Consider the following 15,803-nt stretch of genomic DNA (forward strand, 5'->3'; position numbering starts at 1 on the left):
GTTACCTTGATACGCTGTCGAGTAACCCATAATTCGTGATTGATAAATGGGAAATTCAGAAAGCAACTCGGGCCTACGTTCCCCCAAAATCGATGTAAAAATACCCCACGCATTGCCCCAGTTGCCAATATTCTCATTTACCTTAAAGGCGGCCATTTTTGCGCGCCAAACACTCGGATGCATTAGGTCCTTCTGACTTTTAACATGCTCCACCTCATAATGATCAACAAGCAAGGAGAAAATATTCACGTACTCCCCCGCCCAGATCTTTTCCTTTATAGCTAAAGGCACATGTTGTCCCAATCTCTCTCTACGAGAGGGTGCTGACTCGTCCCTTGCAATCGGCAATGGCCGCTTACCTGCACCGGACGCAGCTTCGGCCGCTTGCGGCTTGTCTATTCCTGCCAACGGCGCGGTTACTTTAGCTGCATCTCTCTTCTCACGAAGCCCTTTTATCAGCGCCTGTGCCTCGGCAGCCGTGGCGCCATCACTACTATCCCCCAACCAAGCTGCTAGCTGTGCTGCCAGCTCGGGGGGCATGTCTTCTTTGGATGTCGGGGTGACGACGACGGGGATTGGATTCCCCTCCATTGGTACTGGGGTCGGCGCCTCGAGCGGTACAGAAGGGACCGGGACGTCTTCACCGGCTGGAACCCTTCTCGGCCTCTTAGGTCTCCCTCCAGCCGGCGCAGGGCCCGAACCCTCCTCGCCGTCTCGTTTCGCCAACCGTTTCTTTATGTCGGACATCTCTTTGCAAAGGGCCCGAACCATCTGGTCGGTCGTCATTCTCTTTGCGACTTTCTTTGGCATTTCTCCGACGAGTATCTAGAAAACAAAGACAAAGATTAAAACGCTCAAAATTGGCTCTTCGTTCTGTCCCGAGCTCACGGGTAGCGAGGAGGTGCAGCTTCGGAGCACAAGAACAAGAGGACGTCTTCTGGTCTTGCGTCTCTTTTTATCCGTCTTCAGGGCGGGCGAGAACCCGCCCCTGCCTGCCCCTAGGGCGGGGCTGGCTACGTCGGTGTCTAGGCCAGCCCACTCTAGGGCGGGAAAAGGCGCGCCCCGGCTACGCCGCTTCGGGCATACCAGCCGAGACGCGCCTCCCGCCCAAAAATGGCTTCCCGGGGGGATCGAGGCACTCCGCCATACGTTCGGGGGGACCGAGTGGTCGCCCCTTTCCATGTGTTTTTGTGTAGATTGAAGCAAAGACCGTGCCCTAAGTGTCACAGTCCTCCACATGTGGTGCGATCCCCATTGGGAGACAAATAGTCAGAATTCTGTGTTTTTCGTGAGGGGTAGTATCAGGAAATACTTACTCTATCTGAGTGATTTTTTGAGCTAACCAAAAGGGAATTAGTTCCCGTTTTGCGGGTGTTTTTCCAAGACATGATTGAATATTCTGTGGTGTGATTTTATTCGTATTCCCCTGATGAGGGGTGTTTTGAGGAATTTTAACTGCTGGTTGGACTGTTGAAGTCTGCATGACATATTGGACCAATTGTCTATGTATTTTATTAGTTGTTTTAACTGAACTAAAAGTTCTCTGTCTGACATTTCTTCAATGTCTGGGTGTGGGGTGTAGCTGGCTAGAACCAGCCACATGGCTCCTGGTCTACCTAGTGGACCGAGCCTGGTAATGTGATTTTGATGTTTTAGGGCGCCATTAAATAAGAGCAGGTGCTCTTGGTATGTTAGTGGAATTTCAATTTCCTCTAAAGGAGAGTATTCCTCGGGAGATTCCGCTACTTTATAGTAGTTTAACTCACGTGTCACAGTATGTGCTGCTGGCAAAGTTATCCAGGAATAGAATACCTCTGTCTGCCGATACTCATGTGCCCCTACCACAAATACAACTGTACCACCTCTTGGTGATACCCCATTTTCTATAAGTTTTATAGTTATGGTTTTTCTTATATTGACCGGGATGAGTTTTGCATCAGGGTATGCATTTTGGAGGACTTTCTCCTCTGCTAAGAGTTGAGCTGCTAGTCTAACTCTTTCCCTTTCATCCTCACTGCCTGACATTTTCACTGTCAGAAAATCTTTTGTTGCAGATCAAGTTTCAAGGAAACAATGATTAGGTACACAATATTTTGGAACACTGTATCCTTCAACGTTGACTATACCGTAAACTAATACATAGGATTCTCATCCTACTAAGTTTCGGCGGATATTAACCTTTTACCCACTCCAGACGTCGATTGGAGTTTTTACGGGAGAAAGGGGTCTGTGTGAAAAAGCATGACTGAGTTACTCTAGTATCTTGCGTTCGATTATCGCCTTACCAAAAGTTGGGTGCCATGTAGTGTAGTTCCTATATTCCCAATAGGCTCTGCGCATTGGAATAACATAAACAGCAGTGTAGACGTAGGACTGAGGTCATCTAGGTCTCTACTGACTATGTTATACTTAATTAGTTTTTGCCAGCTAGCTCAGAGGTCACTAGAAACCTTCTCAAATTAAAAGGGAGGGGTTAACTTCCCTGATTTAACCAAGAAGGGATTAGCTTCTGACAACCATATAACATGACAACTTTGCTCCCCCAGAAAAAGGAGTATATCTCCAGAGTTGTGTGAAAAGAACAGACAGCTATTTCACTCAGTCAATCGTGCATGCTTAAATTCACCAGGGTGCAGAGAAATAGAGACGGGCGTTTTCAATAAAAGGTGTTATTTTATTGAGCAGTCTTCTTTCTCATGCAAGAGAAATGAATTGCTACAATTGCAATACTTATCATGAAGTAAAGTGCGTACCGTAAAAGGAGTATTATAAAATAATACTGTAAAAGCATTGATATGGTTTCTTAGCCATATGATACTTTAAAACGAATAAAATATTTACATACATAAAAACATTGACTAACAAACTCAACTGGCGCTTCTAAGATACGCCTACCCGGGTGTACCTGACCTAAGCCTAATACTTGAAAAGGAGTAAGTAAGTTGCAGTTTTAAGTTAAGTTGGGTTTTTGCCAAGAATCTGAATCAAGAATTATCTCTAAGGTTTGAATCAGCTCCGTACCTTGGTTATAGAATGAAGGAGGTCTTGTATCTCGTTTCTCAGGACTCGATCTCCCAGTCACTCACAAGGGTGACTGGAAAACACCGGAGCTGGATTTCTCGGCGTGAGAAAAGGCAGCTTCTCCAGTGTGTCAAAGGGGAGGAGCGGCTTCCTTCGGCTCTCGCATCAGCTGGGCTTCGGATAAGTAGATAGCCGCTCTGCTCCACACCACTGTGTGTTTGCTTAAGGCAAATGTTGGTATATTTATACCTGGAAGGTGCCGTGTTTGACGTAAGGTTGGATATAAGACGTCAATAAACGATGTCCCTAAGAACTGACCTTTAGTGCTCGCAGGAGTTCAATGACAAATCAAAACAAAGACATGGGGAATTCCCAGGTTGCTGAAGGTTTGGTGTGCCTAAAGAACTCGTTGTGCTCGCTAGGAATCTAAGGAAGTAGCCTTGCCGTATTTGGGCTGCGTGGGCAATTACTGAATATGGGCAAGATTCATATGTCTTCATTAGGACATGATTTATCATAACCGCATGAAGGCATGAATCAGGAATATTTAATTAGGGTCCTAGATACATTCACAACAACTGCTCTTACCTGTATGGGCTGCGGCCGGACAAACCAAGAAAAATATCTCTTTGTGACCTCCAAATTACCCTTACCTAAGAAAGATACTTTTGAGCAAGGAAGGGTGGACATAATTAATGCTGTAGCACTAACCAGAGGATTGTAGTGGTGTGCAAATAAAGGTGGAATGGTGATAAGCGTCGGACGAAGGAGGAAATGCCCAGGAACCTAAAGGCTGCACTTCCCACAGGAGGAGAACCAGAACTCCAGGAGGAGTGGGCTCAATCACAGGGCAGGTGTCATCACTGATTGCAACAGAATCGGTTAGCTGAGTCTAAGACACAGACACTGCAGAGCTGAAGACATTACCTACTGCTCAGGGTAAGTGTTAAACATTGTCATTGTCCATGAATAATCATGTTTTTTCTGTTGACACAAACTTGCAATTTGTGCCACTCGCCATGTTTAAGGTTTCAAAATTACAATGCCTAAAATACTTTAATGTAATAAAATTTTTAGAACTTTAAAAATGGCTCTACTAAAGCTTAAAATTTTTACTACACTGTTGGCCAGATGTACGACCTGCCAAATAGCGCCTCGCAAATTGCATCACATTTGCGACGAGCAATTTGCGAGGAGCTATTTGGCATGTACAACAGTGTGTTTAATACTGTTTGCGATTCCCAATAGGGGTCGCAAATTGCGAGGCTCATGAATATTAATGAGGCTCTCGCAATTTGCGAGCCCGTTGGAAATGACAGGCCCTCCCAGGGATGGTGGCATGCTGGGCTCAGTAGACCACCATTTCTGGGACTGCTTTTAAATAAAGCAGCTTTTATTTTTTAAATGCAGCCCGTTTTCCTTAAAGGAAAACAGGATGCATTTAAAAAAGAAAAAATGTAACATTTTGATTGATTTTTTTAGGGTCATGCAGGACCACTGCCTGCCTGCCCTTAAAAAAAATATTGCATGCATTTGCAAAGGGGAAGTGGTCCCCTGGGGACCCTTCTCATTTGTTAAAGCATTACCACCTACTTGAAGTAGGTGGTATTTGCGAGTGTTTGGCAACAGAAATTGCAAAACATTGGTACATAGCTTTGCGGTCGCTATTTGGAAGGGAATGCCCCTTCCTAATAACGAGTCATAAAACAGTATTTTGCTATTTGCAATTTATTTGCGAGCTACAAAATAATGTTTGTACATAGATCCATGCTTTTTAGCTTGTGCAAATGGGTCTAAGAACTGTTTTCACACGCCAAAAAGCATCGTACATCTGGCCCTGCGTTCCATTTTGTTTAAAAATTCCATGCAATGCAGTACTGCAAGTTTACTTTGTGATCTTCATTGCATAAAAAGGAGAGATCATAACTGGGCCTTCTATAGAAAGACTTGCTGCAGTTCTGCTTTCTCCTACTGATGGTGCATTTGTTATTAGTGGCAATGCACCTCCCTAAAGCCATGGCACAAGGATGCCTGTGTTGTGTTCGGGATAGTTAAAATGGCTTAAGATATTCCTCTAAGCATATACACTATCTTTTGAGGCTAACGCCTCTTAGTATGAGGGGTAAAGAATGAGGCAAACATGGAAAGATGAAATAATGTGTACAACCAATATATATTGAGGATTAGTCCAGACTCAATGTGTACTTCAAATTCCTGTTGACAAGTCTTTGATGATGTGGATGTGTGTCTACATTACTGAGTGCATGCATATGAACATACAAGACCCCATTCATGTTATGGCACAAATTTAAATATTAATGCTATACAGTATCAATATGTATTTTTCAACACTTTTTCAAGCTATATACTTCACACGTAAGTATCCCAAGGTCACGCATAGTTTTCACATATGTAAGTGCTAATAATTATATTGTAAAGTCACAGAGATGTGATTGAAATTTGTGTAATCATTTAATTTTTTGTTGGTACATCTTAACATTTATTTAATCTAAGAACCATATTTACAAATAAAGCATGCAAAATAGGACAGCAAATGAAGCTGCTTTGCTGTGTCGTCTGAAAATGACAGTGAAGAACTGTGTACATCTAAGAAGATATGGCATTGCTTTGCTGTGCTCTTGCTGTGGTTCACCTTATGCTGCTATGTACCAATGCAGAAACCCTGGCATCGTAGTGAAAGGAGGTCTGGTTTGTGTAAGCACACTTTTGTTAAAAAAATATGTCATTTCTTGTCCAAATGTATCATTCGTGCCATTTCACTCTATTTATATGTGCTGTATAGTACAGCACACAGGCACAGAGGGAAAATGTAAAAGAAATGTAAACATATCTCCTTGTTACACTTGCCTCACCAAGTAGGTGCTAGATGTTTGTCCTAATACCTGTATGTAAATATTAGGAGTTAGGTATTAGGCTAAAAACACATGGGGGTCAAGTCAGATCTCAGTTCGAAGGGCTCCAAATCCGATTAAGCTTTGCCTAAACTGATCTGGAGCCCTTGTTTCTGACTGAATCATTCCCAGCTCTGAACAACCAAGTGCGATGCCTGGAAACCCTTGGCGCTGACCGAATCGGTTCCGAAAGGCATTCGGAGAGATCAAGCCTTTCTGGAGCAAATCGTACAGCTCTATGGACTTGGTTTCCAAGCAAGCAGTACGATGAATGATTCGGACAGCTTTTCCAATTCAGTTTTCCTGGAACAAAAAAGCTGTAAGAAGTGGTCTTTGTGGGCCCCTTCACCCAGGGCCCTCCGGATCAGGTCTGTGGGGGTACCCAAGGGACCCCCCCTTTCCACCCATGCGCAATTTGGCATGCACCGTGGGGGGCCCACCACAGGGTGCAGGTTTTTCCCCAGCCACCCATTTCTTCAATGGGAGCCTGTGTTCTTGTTCGGACCACAGGCTCCCATTGAAGCCAATGGGAGCCCGACCAAATCGTATACAGATGCATACAAATGCATTGTACTTGTTTGATCGGACTCCCCAATCCGAGTCGTTTGCAAAGCATTCTGGAACAGAGTCATTTGGTATGCTTTCCGAATGAGATCGGAATCGATCCCATGGTGTTTAAATGTGAATGTCCATGGACCATCCATAGAATGTAGCATTGATGTAAAGCAAGACAAGGGAGTGCATTGTGCAGCTTTCATTTAATCTTGGTAAAAATCAAATGCAAATAGAAATTTGTGTAGGATTGGAATGATCACCACAACACTGCCTCAAACCTAATGCAAATGCAACTCAGTGTTTTAAAATCTTGCTGTAAATGTGAAGAAATAATTGAATGTATTAATGTTTAACTGTTAAATATATTCAGATTATATAATAAAATGAAGTTATATTTGCATTGTTTTAACTGAAATTAGACACGTTTTAGTGAAAACATAAATATAAAAATACATTTGTATCAATTTTCTGTTTCAGAGGAGGAACAGCTTTCCCCTGAGCTGCGGCCTGACAATAGTGTGTCCCCTGACCTCAACTCTAACTTATCCTCCATGGATGATGGCACATTCAATGACATTCTGGAAGTTATCATTGTTTTTCCTCCCACCCCGGCATAGGGATGAAGACATTGTTGTGTCTCCAAGTGATCTGACCCAGACTGCTTACTTCAAATATCTGCCCAGACTGTTCCTTAAGATCCTGACAATCCTAAAATTCACTTTGAACAACAAGTTTATAGGGTACTGCTGCAGCTGATGAAGAAGGTCAAGCAAGGGATGGAGACTGAGATGGATACCCTAGAAGGAGTCCAGTGGTGTCTGAGCCCCAACAAGAGCTTGGCTGGGGGTGCCACAGACTGCCTTTCTGGCTCCATGGAACTGATGAGTCTGTAGCTGACATTGCTGGTGTCATTTGGGAGAAGAGCGAAGAAGAACAGCCTTCTCTCTCTGGCACTAGTATTGTAACAAAGTAGCCATTAATTCCTGTATCTAATCTTTCCATCATGGAATGGAGGCCAAGATGGACACCTTTGTTTCCACCATGAGTGCACTCAATAGCAACACTGTTGCTGTATTACAAAATCATCATATTCTTGCCAGAGATTTTCGTGCAAACACCAGTGTTCCCCCTAACGCTTTAGTTACATTGGGACCTTCAACTAACTCCACTGGTGATTCTGCATTTAAAGATCCTTCTATGTTGACTTGTCAACCAAAATGTTGGGAACATGCTGAATTATTAGATCCTTCTTAGATAATGGTCATTTGTGAACTAATAACTGTACCCTTTTTTGAAACATGTTTGTTTGCATTATAAACATATTTAGTTGTGTAAAGGGTTCCAGTCGCGGCCCGTGGAGGGAGTTCCGTGGGGCGGAAATGCTGGGCGGAGAATGGGCAGGGAGAGGGGGTAGTAAACACTGTGTAGTATCCTGCATATTATACTGTAAGGTGTTTTACCAGCCCTGCTCTGCCAGTGCACACACTAAGGACTAACCCCCGAACGCACCCACTGGCCAGGCAGGCAGGAAGGGAAGAAAGAACAAGGCACAACGGAAAATACACACCAGCCTCCAAACAGACACAGGAAAAAGGGAGTACTGATTTCCTCCTGAACAGGGAAGGAAAGAATGAAAAAGAACGAAAGACGGCTGGAAGCAAAAGACGACAACAAGAAGTGTAGACCCAGAAACCAAGGATGACAATGAGAATTTCACAACGAGGAAAGCTGGACGAATAGAAAAACAGAGAGAAGGCAAAGTAGAAACATACAGTGTGACTACACACCGGAATATGGATGATTGGAGGTAAGTAAGCAATTAAATAAATAAAATGAATTCGTAGCAAGCCCTGCATCAATGCAGGGCTTGCTACGAAATTCATTTTATTTATTTAATTGTTTACTTTCCTCCAAGCATCCATATTCCGGTGTTTACTACCCCACACCCTGCCCTGACTTTCTGCCCCACTGAACTCCCTCCACTGGCCGCAAAAGTGGGTTTCCTCTAATGTAAAGTTTAATTTGCTTCTTGTGTCAACACTGTCTGGTTCATGATATTTCTTAAAAAAGTAATTTCGTTTTACACTGACATTTTGTGTTTGTGTCTTTATTTCTGGAAGATTTATTCACATATTTTACACATTGCCATTAGTGTTATTTGGGTAGTCCTTAAGTCATGAATAAACCTACTTTATTTTTAATAATCACATTCACAAACACAACACAAAAAAATTATGGAAAAAAGCAGGGAGGGTAATGTGTCAGTTATTCTGCAAAAGTAAAATAAAAATTCTGTCTAAGGATTATGATTCCTCATTAATAGCATGGACATTACAACATTTATAGATGTTCATTACATATAGTCATCTATGTCACAGAATAACATATTTCATGTATCCTGATTTAAAAACCACATTGATTATAAACAAAATAATATTACTTTTATTCAAACAGACATTATCGGCATGAATTCATAAACTGCACCTTTGAGCAAGTTTACAAATTTGAGTGAGTTTACTACCTTTCGGCATTCACAAACTGCACTTTTGTAGTAACATATTCTTTTAGTAACTATCACTTTTACAGTAAGTTGTGAACTACACAACCACTCATTCTGCAACATCCTCCCATGGAATATAATGGTGGTAGGGACTTAAAATAAATATTCATAAGAAAAAATGTTCAAGCAAATGACCTTAAATTTATTTGAGTTAATGTTAAAAATACATACTATGTACTTAATATGTCCTATTTGTATGTATTTCATAACATTAATTTATATACTAGAAAATGACAATTTGAAAGAATTGTTGACATTTTTAATATGCATCAGTCAGCAAATAAAGCTGATGATAAATATTATGAAAGGGTGTCAGAAGTCCTGCACTCAATCATCCAGAAAATATGAGCTGTATGTACTGATTTTAACTTTTAATTAATGTACGTGAGTTGTATAAGTCAGAGATGTTATTCACAGATAGATAGTTTAATTGTAAGGGAGACTTTGCCATTTGGAGCTTGCTTGCTTGCTTGTTGTGCCATAGAGGAAGGTCGGAGGTCCACAGCGCACTGTGGCAGGACCCGCCCACGTCCTCAGGGCCTCGGCGCTCTTAAGCGCGGACCGGGTTCCCGCTGCACGGGACGTGCACGGGCAAAGCCCGGGCCACGGTGGGCCTATCTGCACCCGTCAGAGCCCAGAAGAGGCCGGGCTGGGCTTATCCTCTAAATTCTGGATCGAGGCATCAAGAAGCATATACTTAAGGTACTGGGTTTATATTTTCTGCGTCCCCTGAGACACTAAGGCTACAGAATCATGGTTAAGCAAAAGGAAACATGCGCGCCCCTGGGGGGTGGAACTGCGGGGACCTTAGATGCCTTTTTTACTAGGGCAGAGTCGGTCCTAGCGAAGGAAAGTCAGCTAACATAAAGGCGACTCTGCCTGAATACCCTTGCTATCCAGAAGCGCTCCTCGTTAGGAGGCATAAATATGGCTAAATCATCTGTGTCCTCCCGAGTTGAGCGTCAGCTTGCCAATACCATAAGTATAACGGGGCTGGGGGGGCCAACAGACCCTACACCTGCAGCTATAGGTCTTGTCTCTATGTGGAAAAAGGTAGGGCCGATGACCTTTTTCAGAGTTGCCCGGCGTTAACCGTCTCTATTACCACTCAAATTACCAAACAAAGAGGCAGGCGCTGGAGACTGGAAGGCAGGAAACAGAAGTTTTATTCCGACGGAGCAGAACACATCAAATCAGACAACAGGGTATCTTCTCGAGGTGCTCTAACCGCATCTCTGAGGCCTGGCCTCTTATACACAGGTTTATGATCTTTATTACAGTTTATTGCATGTGGCACATTCTTGCAAATGCTTTGAAGTATGAAAGGACATCCTCGGAATCCCCGCTTCAGGCCCGTTCCCACACACATTTACAGTTGAAGTCCCCACCCCGGTCACAACAGGTGATGATTGTCGCGCAGCTGGACATTCCGCCGATTCACGGAATGTATGTGGTTGATCGGATCTCATGGGGTGGGGGCTTTGATCAACTCGTGGATCCTTTGATGGGAGAAGCTTCCTACTGTATGGGGGGGGCAATAAACAGCATCCGCAGGGCCAGGTGGCGGCCTGGGAACGAGTAAGACAAACGGGCACAGAGGAAAGGGGGTTTTATCAAAGGACCCGGGATCATGAAAGGAATGGAGGGAGGTGTTGAGCTGGGAAGAGGATGGGGTTCCGAGGCAGAGCTGTGCTGAAGAGGGGTTTATGGCCCAAGGCATGTGAGAGCGGGGGCTGTCAGCGCGCGGGGGATGTTTGCGAGGTCAGGAGAGAGAGAGAGGCGCGCTGGCTGTCGGCGATGGGCAGAGAGGCCATGGCATTTTAAAATGGCTGCCGCTTACGCACACGAATGGGCTCGAAAAGGGGGCAAGATGGCGCTGATAATGTTGACATTGCAGTCTAGGTTTTAACAGTCCTCCCTTTTCAACATATCTAGCCAGCTTGTCTACTCAAGGTCAATCTGCATTAAATTCCTAACCTCGGCATCATACAGTGCCCCCATCCGTTCCTTTCCAAAGTCCACAGTCTTAGGGCAGATACAATTCGCACATAATGAACACAGAGGCGGCAGGCATTGAATTCCTAAGCAGAACTCACATATCACAACCACAGGAATCAGGACAATGGTAAACAGTCTCCAGCCCCAGTTCTTAACAGTATTCCAAAACCATCCACCAAGCGACCATTCTTCCTGCTCCTGGTGAACTTCTGAGGAGAGTCTGTGGAGATGTTCGATGGCCTTGTACACTGAGGGTGAATTGTCCAGTATATATGTACAGCAGCTGGACCCAATAATGCTGCATGCTCCACCACGATCCGCTAGAACCACATCTAGAACAAGGCGGTTCTGGAGAGCCACCAGGCGGACCGCTTGAAGCTCGGCTGTGTTGTTTGCAAGGATACCAGCTGTGATGTTCATTGTTGTCTCGACTGCCTGAGTCAAATGTCGGATGGCACGGCTGTTTGCCATCGGGCCCCAGAGTGGAACAAGTCCCTTCATTGCGTTTTTGTCTATGATGATTCGCTGGAGCCACATAGGTCGGAGGAAGGATGAAGGAGATAAAACAAGTGCCCCCCCAGCCTTTGGGGAGCCAAGTGTAGGCTTTTGTGCCGCAAACGAAGTACATGTTTGGAGAGGATACAAAGGAAGGTGGATCGGTAGAGTCCAAAGTTCTGGTGAAGCGGCAAGCACTGTGGCCCACCAGCTGTGTCCCAAGCCCTTCTATGCACATAAGGCCTGTGACGTTGATGACAGATAGGGCCACAGTCAGGGTGGCGGCTGTTCGCTTCCGAAGGTAGGAGAAGGTGGGTCTGGTCGGATTGTTGAACACCTGCATTTCAATTTGTTCTTTGGCAGGGATGTCCATGTGGATGGAGTCGTTGGAGGTCTGCGGGCAGAAATGTGTCTTCGTTTTGTTTCGCCAGACCTCATGAAAGAAATGCGTCATGGTTTTGCTGGAGGTGGCTTGTCTCTATGGCTCTCTTGCAGGAGGATTAGCCAAGCAAGGCAGGAGCCGTGGATTGAGAAGGGTGAAGGGATGAAGGGTATCGAATGTCCAGTGGCGTGGGGTAGCAACCCACAGATCCAGCAGTTGGTGGCATTGGTGGCAAGGTTGTGTTGGTGCAGCAGCTGCACAAAGGAGTTGTTCCAAAACTCCTTTTGCCTTTCTCTGAGTTGGGGAGAGAGAGAGATCAAATAATGCTCCTTCATGGTGGTAGGCTGCGCTGTGGTCAGGAATGTCTCATGAGCGGGTGCGTTTTCTTCCTCAATCCAGAGTGTGGTCATGAGGAGAAGGCAGAAGAGGATCGTGATAAAAAGTGCAATTGTCTTTGAACTGTGGATTCTGTCTGTCTTTGGGTTCCTGTAGCGAATTTTCGGATGTCCGGTTGCTTCCATCATCTTCTTATCGGGCGCTTCCATCATCTTCAAGGTTAGTTAGGTATAGATAAGCCTCTATTGGTTACTACCTCACTACTGAACCTATACAGTCATTCAACTATCAGTGCCACCTCCAAGCTTAGTCATAACCATGTCCTCTTTTAGGGTTGAGTCTCCTTTTTTAATTAACTGGTATTTGTTAGTATATATGTATGGACTAGTGGAGTATGTTTACTCTGTACCTCAACATAGTCTTTTGAGGTATTTACACTTTTCCATCTCTAACAGAGCGGGGCCTCCTTCTTCCCGAGTGGGTGCCGGGTGAGGTGAGGTGTTCCCCCACAGAATGCTGGGTGAGTACAAAAATTGACAAGCTAATATTTTGTAAATCCTGTTAGTTAACGAGTCTCAAATCAGGAGACTGATATAGCTTCTGATGGGCGAAGAACAGTCTTCTGTCGCCTTGTCTACTTCTGCTGTGTTATGTTTTTAATCACCAATATATCACATGCGTCGCTTACACTCTGTTGTTTTTCCTTCTTAGGAGAATCACGATTAGTTGGATAAACACCAGAGAATATTTGGGCTCCAAATCCTGGTAGGATTAATCCAAAATGTTAATACACTTCACTTTTTTCAAATAATGCAGATGCGTAACATCAACTGGTCCTGAAGAAAGCTTGGACGATCTGTCCATACAAGCTGAAACATGTCGACCTCCATGCACGACGCCATGATATAGTTATTCTTTAAGACTATAAGGCGCTTTTTTTACTCTTGACCCTGTGACAATACCTAATAAACATATTTTTTGTCACAGGAGCCAATTTTATTCACACTTTCTTTTCTTTTTCACGAGCACTGCACTCCATCAGTCCTACCTTTGAAATACTGTGGTTTGGAATAGTACTTTTCAAAACCTACCTCCGCATCATCACTAGATGCGTTGGGAGAGATCTAGGCTTATGGTTTGCATCCCACATGACGACACTCCGCCAATAATGGTGGGCTGATGGGAATTTTTTCAAACCTAGTATTATCATTGTGATGACATGTTGGTGTAGCGGGTTTTAGGCATGACACAGCACGTAGGCAACTAATTGGACCAGGTAACTCCCGTTTGTTTCTCAATTTGATATAGGGGTTTGAGCTACCGTGGTCGTTAAAAATTCCCCTTTTGACCCCCCTACCTGCTTTTCTTAGTGTTCAGTGCAACTTCTTGTTGCGGGTCTTGCTTTAAAAGTTATTATTTTACATACAGGGCATTTCTCACTGCTACATGCTCAACCAGTTGATATTTATTGAGACTCCCCTTTCTGAATCATGGCTGACTTTGCTGGGTTGGCATTCGATGATGACATGCTGAAATCAGTCCTAGACGATAATCCCTGCCTTCTTGATTTAATGCCCGATACTACCAATATAACCAAAGATGATTGGCCCACTCTTCTAAATTTAAAGAAATCGCACTCACGCACTCTAATACATGGGACCATCATGGCACAATATCTTAGGGGGAAGTGTGCACCTACAGGCCTTATTGTTACAAATGCGCCAAGGCTATTTCTGACCGATAAAGAGTTTATGCGTGACTGGTCTCTCATAGCGTGGCGTTGCACGCGAGACTGGCTGATATTGATCATTAACACGGCCAAGAGGGTAGCAGACGCTATCCTTGTAGAGATCCAGGTCTTGGAGGGTCAGATCAAGGCAACTTGCAGTACTTTGTTTAAAAAACGCATGGATGAAACCAACAAAGCCAACAAAGAATACAAAGACAATATATTAACAAGCAAGATGGATAAATTCAAAAAGGATCTGGAACGCTTCTCCCTAACCAAAGTTTATCCCTATACCAGTGACAATTATGAAGCTCCAGGGTTTAATAATAGAGGCAAACGGTACGGGTCTAACTACTCTACCTCTGGATCTGAGTCGAGTGATTCAGATACACCCAACCGAGCAAGTACATCTGCCGGACTGGATGGGCAACCACAACGACCCTTCAGAAGGGGCGGTAGACAGAGAGGGGGTACGTATAATCAATACCCAGGGAATTATCAACACCCGGGACCTTGGTGGCACCCAGGCCCGTGGGGTTTCCAACCTCCACCACCATTCCCGCAGCAAATGAATCCATTTGGACAACCCCCCCAGTTTTTTCCTAACCAGTCTTTTTTAGGACGTGGCCGGGGACAAAACCGGGGAAAGAGAAGAGGACAACAAACTGTCCAATGGGATCCCGACATCCCAGTCCCCAACACACGGAGCAGGAAAGCAGCTCAACAGAGCAGCAGCACAGAGACAACCGGGATCTAACAGTGAACTTAAGTTCCCGCAATCTGACACCTGTTGAACAGTCCTAGGAAAGGGTCTAGGCTTTGTCCCCACCAACAAGGGGGACCCCTTCCTGATGAGGACTGAACTTGAAAGATTCTTTCGCAAAGTGCGCTTGCATTTCTTTTTTAAGAACAGAACTGAATCTCCTGACAGTGGCAGAGACGAACCCATTAACACCGGGCTGCGACCAAAATCCACCTTTACCCCCCTGAGCCATCAAGTGCCATCGCTTGTAACTACCTTTGAACAAGCAGTCAGATATGACGTTGCACAAATGCGAGACATGGAGTTCCAAACCTTCCAGAACTTCTCCAAATTAGAAAGACAGGCCCTCACCAGTCTCACTAAAGATCCGACCATTATAATCAAAAAGGCGGATAAAGGGGAAGCGACGGTAGTTTTAGATATGGCCCAATATCGACAAGAATGTCTGAGACAATTGGACGACCAGCAATTTTACCGTCTTCAATCTGAAGACCCGACTCCGTGTCTACTGTCAGTGATTAAGAACCTGGTGGATGAGGGACTGAAGGAAGGGTGGATCACATCTCAGGAAGCAAGATTTTTGGTAACGGAGAACCCTGTCACTCCAGGTTTCTACTGCTTACCAAAGATCCACAAGGCCACAAGACCACCACCTGGGCGTCCCATCATTTCTGGGATTGGCTCCCTTCTGGAGCCTCTCTCAACCTTCGTAGATGTCTTCCTCAGACCCCTCGTTAAGAAAATGCCAACGTACTTGGAAGACACTGCTGATGTGCTCCGATTATTACCTGGTGTAGAGTACAACATGGAGACCGACCTATTTGTCAGCTTTGACGTCGAGTCCCTCTACACCTGCATACCCCAACAGGACACTTTGGACACCATCAGACACCTTCTATCTTTGGAAGAGTTGGACAGCATTACCCCTGTGAACTTCATTTTAGCATGTGCTGAAATAGCAATGAAAGAAAACTTTTTCAAATTCGAGGAACAATTTTTCCTGCAGATCTCCGGGACATCGATGGGGAGTGTCTTTGCCCCCAGCCTAGCCA

The sequence above is a fragment of the Lissotriton vulgaris genome, chromosome 1_1, assembly GCF_964263255.1.
Source record: "Lissotriton vulgaris chromosome 1_1, aLisVul1.2, whole genome shotgun sequence".
NCBI lineage: Eukaryota > Metazoa > Chordata > Amphibia > Caudata > Salamandridae > Lissotriton > Lissotriton vulgaris.